Source organism: Propithecus coquereli, unplaced genomic scaffold, assembly GCF_000956105.1.
Source record: "Propithecus coquereli isolate 6110/MARCELLA unplaced genomic scaffold, Pcoq_1.0 Scaffold211, whole genome shotgun sequence".
In the NCBI taxonomy this organism is placed as follows: domain Eukaryota; kingdom Metazoa; phylum Chordata; class Mammalia; order Primates; family Indriidae; genus Propithecus; species Propithecus coquereli.
Window position 1 is genome coordinate 2,708,356 of NW_012146190.1, and position 6,113 is coordinate 2,714,468.

Below are 6,113 nucleotides of genomic sequence, written 5' to 3' on the forward strand. Positions count from 1 at the left end.
ACCATGGTGTGCCTTAGTGTGTGTCGTTTTCCAATAATTATGATGAACTCTTTCAACTTGGAAAATTATCTTGTGTTATTAGTTTTATAGTTTTTACCTGATCGTTGTCTTTGTTCTTTTGGTTCCGGAATGCCCACTAGTAAGACACTGGACCTCTTAGATTGAACTTCCAATTTTCTTAGTTTTTCTCAGATTTTTCTCACCTTTATGTTTTATTTTGGTTATCTTTTTAATTTTCCAGAGCTCTGTATTGGTTTTCTGTTGCAATGTAGCAAATTACCACAAGCTTAGGAGCTTATACTTTTTGTAGGTCAGAGTTCTGGGCATGGCATAAGTAGGTTCTCTGCTCAGTGTGTCCTAGGCTGAAATCAAGGTATTGACTAGAGCTGGATTCTCATCTGGAGCTCAGGGTCCTCTTCCAAACTCATTCAGGCTGTCAGAAGCACTGAATTTCTTGCACCTGTAGTATAGTTAGTCCTCACTTAACATCCTCAATAAGTTCTTGTAACCCTGTAACTTTAAGCGAAACCACGTACACGGGTCCTTGAGTAACATTATTGCTTTTAATGCCATTTTGTTATAATGTTGGTGAGGAAAAATATTGGTTTTATGTCATTTTGCTTAAAGTCACAGTTTTTGAGAATTTATCCACGATGTTAAGTCAGGACTTCCTGTACCGAGGCCATTCCTCTCTGTAGACAGCTCACGGCACGGCTGTTTGCTTTCTCCCCAAGGCCAGCGGGAGACTGATAATATAATATAATATAATAGTGATAACCTATTATATTCACTGATCTCACCCATAAGGGAAGAGAATTATACAGGGATCTGTACTACAGGGGAAAGAACTTGGGGGCCATTTTAGAGTTCTGTCTGCCATAAGCTCTCACGTTATTTTGATTGTTATTTTTACATAGCATCTTTTTCTTTTTTCATGACACAGTATCATCTTATAGCTCACCAATGTGTTAATTATAGCTTTTAGAAACATATTTTGTGCTATTCACTCTACTGGGTCTTTTCCCTCTGAGATCCATTAATTCTGTTTGTTTTGGTTTTTCCCTAAATATTGTAGGCTTTCCTCCAGTACCTGATGTCATTGTCTGTCCATTCATTTTCAAGCGTGATTGGAAGCTGTGTGCTTGTTGGGGCTCGTGGCTGGTGGGCCTCTCTGTGGGGTGACGTTGTGAGTCCTGCCTGTTTTGCTGGGTGACACCCAGTGCCCATATAAGTGTACTCTCCCCCGATCTCCCACGGGGGGCTGTACTGCTTCACCCGAGCCGTGTCCTCGAGTCTCCTGCCTGGGGTATGCACTTGAGAGCACACACTGGGCAGCGGGGTAGATGAAGGTTAGCTGAGAGAGGGGCCTTACTGTTCATTTGGTAGCTTTTTCACCTGACCCTCAGCTTTTGGTTTCTGGCCATATTGCCACCTTCTCTTGTACCTAGTGTCTATAAGCTTGGAAACTATCCGGTTAATTTCTGAATAGGGTAATTCTATCATCTTTACTGGGTCATCTGGCAGCAAGAAGAGAGAAAAGGGCTCTGGGGTTGTAATGATTTGTGAATACTTTCCACCAGAACTCCTGTTTTCACATCCATGCCTCATTCCTGCCCTAGCATATCCGGGAATCTCCACTCCCTACACCTTGCTACGTTTCTGCAGGGGCAGATCTGCGTGCTTCCTCCCGGACCTCGCTCCGCAGGCACCTGCATTTCAGCCTGTGCTCTGCCAAGTCAGTGTCTGCTTCTCCATCTCTTCCATCCCCCCAAAAGGGCTCCTTTCCCATCTCTTAAGTCTCCTTTCCTATAGTCTTTAGAATTTTACATGGTTCTATCACTTTGTTCTCATTTTAGGTTTAACTAAAATTAAACCTAAATCAATGTGTGCGTTCCATCTACTCTTTATTTTAAAGATGATGCTTTCTCTTTTTATCACCGTAGAACAAGTTGGGAGACACAGCTTTGCATGCTGCTGCCTGGAAGGGTTATGCAGATATTGTCCAGTTGCTTCTGGAAAAAGGTAAAGTTTGTGCTGAGTTTATCTGGTCTTCGCTTACCCTGAAAAATGGGCTACATCAAATTATATCATTTGAAATAGTAGGAAGAATAATAGTCTCCTTATTTTAAAACTGGGCTTTTAATCTCTACTCTGTATCGCAGTTGTTATGGAAAATATTGGGGTTTATTTGTGTTTTTAGTATAAATTAAAACCTTGGCAAACTTTAAAATTACAAGTTACTTTTAGTAAGCATTTATTGTACATTTCCGCAGGATTTTAGGGCCTTAGAAGGAAGGGTTGTGTGTGGTATGTGTGTGTACACGTGTATGGGGAGATCCTGTCTGAGAAAACTGTGCGGGTGAATTTGCTAAGGCCTCTGTTCTCACTGGAAAGTCTTGACAGATAAGAAAGAAGGAGGTGGCTCCAGTGTCCTGCGTGGAGCTGAGCAGAGAATGAGAGAGGATACCCTGATCCCCTGTTTTCACAAGTCAGAGGGAACAGTGAAATTATGGACTGACCATCCTTCCATCCATTTGACCCACAAATATTAATTCATCACACCCCCCCCCTTTTATTTTATTTTTTCAGACAGAGTGTCACTCTGTTGCCCTGGATAGAGTGCAGTAGCATCATCGTAGCTCACTACAACCTCAAACTCCCAGGCTCAAGCAGTCCTCCTGCTTCAGCCTCCCGAGTATCTGGGACTACAGATGTATGCCACCATGCCCAGCTAATATTTTCCTATTTTTTGGTAGAGATGGGGTCTCACTCTTGCTCAGGCTGGTCTCGAACTCCTGAGCTCAGCAATCCTCCTGCCTTGGCCTCCCAGAGTGATAGGATTATAGGCATGAGCCTCCACACCTGGCCATTAATTAACTCTTAAAGAGAGCCAGGCATATCACCCATACCATACCCTCATTCCAAGGCCTATAATGTAGGATGTTTGAGTCCCCCAGCTACAAGTCATGGAATCAACATCATTAGGGATCGTCAGAGCAATGTGGCTGGATACATGAGGGGAAATGTTTTAGATATTAGGTACGTCGATGATGTAAACTCCAGGTCTAAGAGGTCAGACACCTCGAGGATCACAATAGTGTCCCCTAAAGGTTATACTGAGGGCTGTACTGTCTCAAATGGCAGTCACTAGCCACGGTGCAATTGAGCCCTTGGAATGAGGCCATCTGAAATGAGATGTTCTGTGAGTATAAAGTGCACACCAGATTTGGAAGAGTTAGACAAAAAAGTAAAACATCACAATAACTTTTTTATTGATTATGAGTTAAAGTGATAAAATTTCAGATATACTGGGTCCAATCTTTAAGCGAAACCACGTACACGGGTCCTTGAGTAACATTATTGCTTTTAATGCCATTTTGTTATAATGTTGGTGAGGAAAAATATTGGTTTTATGTCATTTTGCTTAAAGTCACAGTTTTTGAGAATTTATCCACGATGTTAAGTCAGGACTTCCTGTACCGAGGCCATTCCTCTCTGTAGACAGCTCACGGCACGGCTGTTTGCTTTCTCCCCAAGGCCAGCGGGAGACTGATAATATAATATAATATAATAGTGATAACCTATTATATTCACTGATCTCACCCATAAGGGAAGAGAATTATACAGGGATCTGTACTACAGGGGAAAGAACTTGGGGGCCATTTTAGAGTTCTGTCTGCCATAAGCTCTCACGTTATTTTGATTGTTATTTTTACATAGCATCTTTTTCTTTTTTCATGACACAGTATCATCTTATAGCTCACCAATGTGTTAATTATAGCTTTTAGAAACATATTTTGTGCTATTCACTCTACTGGGTCTTTTCCCTCTGAGATCCATTAATTCTGTTTGTTTTGGTTTTTCCCTAAATATTGTAGGCTTTCCTCCAGTACCTGATGTCATTGTCTGTCCATTCATTTTCAAGCGTGATTGGAAGCTGTGTGCTTGTTGGGGCTCGTGGCTGGTGGGCCTCTCTGTGGGGTGACGTTGTGAGTCCTGCCTGTTTTGCTGGGTGACACCCAGTGCCCATATAAGTGTACTCTCCCCCGATCTCCCACGGGGGGCTGTACTGCTTCACCCGAGCCGTGTCCTCGAGTCTCCTGCCTGGGGTATGCACTTGAGAGCACACACTGGGCAGCGGGGTAGATGAAGGTTAGCTGAGAGAGGGGCCTTACTGTTCATTTGGTAGCTTTTTCACCTGACCCTCAGCTTTTGGTTTCTGGCCATATTGCCACCTTCTCTTGTACCTAGTGTCTATAAGCTTGGAAACTATCCGGTTAATTTCTGAATAGGGTAATTCTATCATCTTTACTGGGTCATCTGGCAGCAAGAAGAGAGAAAAGGGCTCTGGGGTTGTAATGATTTGTGAATACTTTCCACCAGAACTCCTGTTTTCACATCCATGCCTCATTCCTGCCCTAGCATATCCGGGAATCTCCACTCCCTACACCTTGCTACGTTTCTGCAGGGGCAGATCTGCGTGCTTCCTCCCGGACCTCGCTCCGCAGGCACCTGCATTTCAGCCTGTGCTCTGCCAAGTCAGTGTCTGCTTCTCCATCTCTTCCATCCCCCCAAAAGGGCTCCTTTCCCATCTCTTAAGTCTCCTTTCCTATAGTCTTTAGAATTTTACATGGTTCTATCACTTTGTTCTCATTTTAGGTTTAACTAAAATTAAACCTAAATCAATGTGTGCGTTCCATCTACTCTTTATTTTAAAGATGATGCTTTCTCTTTTTATCACCGTAGAACAAGTTGGGAGACACAGCTTTGCATGCTGCTGCCTGGAAGGGTTATGCAGATATTGTCCAGTTGCTTCTGGAAAAAGGTAAAGTTTGTGCTGAGTTTATCTGGTCTTCGCTTACCCTGAAAAATGGGCTACATCAAATTATATCATTTGAAATAGTAGGAAGAATAATAGTCTCCTTATTTTAAAACTGGGCTTTTAATCTCTACTCTGTATCGCAGTTGTTATGGAAAATATTGGGGTTTATTTATGTTAGTTTTTAGTATAAATTAAAACCTAGGCAAACTTTAAAATTACACGTTACTTTTAGTAAGAATTTATTGTACATTTCCGCAGGATTTTAGGGCCTTAGAAGGAAGGATTATGTGAGGTGTGTGTGTATACATGTGTATAGGGAGATCCTGTCTGAGAAAACTGTGCGGGTGAATTTGCTAAGGCCTCTGTTCTCACGGGAAAGCCTTGACAGATAAGAAAGAAGGAGGTGGCTCCAGTGTCCTGCGTGGAGCTGAGCAGGTGCTAGATGGACAGAGAATGAGAGAGGATACCCTGATCCCCTGTTTTCACAAGTCAGAGGGGACAGTGAAATTATGGACTGACCATCCTTCCATCCATTTGACCCACAGATATTAGTTCATCACACCCCCCCCCCTTTTATTTTTTCAGACAGAGTGTCGCTCTGTTGCCCTGGGTAGAGTGCAATAGCATCATCATAGCTCACTACAACCTCAAACTCCCAGGCTCAAGCAGTCCTCCTGCCTCAGCCTCCCGAGTATCTGGGACTACAGATGTATGCCACCACACCCAGCTAATATTTTCCTATTTTTTGGTAGAGATGGGGTCTCACTCTTGCTCAGGCTGGTCTCGAACTCCTGAGCTCAAGCAATCCTCCTGCCTTGGCCTCCCAGAGTGATAGGATTATAGGCATGAGCCACCACACCTGGCCATTAATTAACTCTTAAAGAGAGCCAGGCATATCACCCATACCATACCCTTATTCCAAGGCCTATAATGTAGGATGTTTGAGTCCCCCAGCTACAAGTCATGGAATCAACATCATTAGGGATCGTCAGAGCAATGTGACGGGATACATGAGGGGAAATGTTTTAGATATTAGGTACGTTGATGATGTAAACTCCAGGTCTAAGAGGTCAGACACCTCGAGGATCACTATAGTGTCCCCTAAAGGTTATACTGAGGGCTGTACTGTCTCAAATGGCAGTCACTAGCCACGGTGCAATTGAGCCCTTGGAATGAGGCCATTTGAAATGAGATGTTCTGTGAGTATAAAGTGCACACCAGATTTGGAAGAGTTAGTGAGACAAAAAAGTAAAACATCAAAATAACTTTTTTATTGATTATGAGTTAAAGT

At 43.0% G+C, this 6,113-nt stretch overlaps 1 protein-coding gene across 1 annotated transcript in view; it reads left to right on the plus strand.

The window, feature by feature from the left end:
- OSTF1 (osteoclast stimulating factor 1) overlaps positions 1–6,113 on the plus strand; it is a 61,661-nt gene that overhangs the window by 46,849 nt on the left and 8,699 nt on the right. The window lies entirely within an intron of this gene.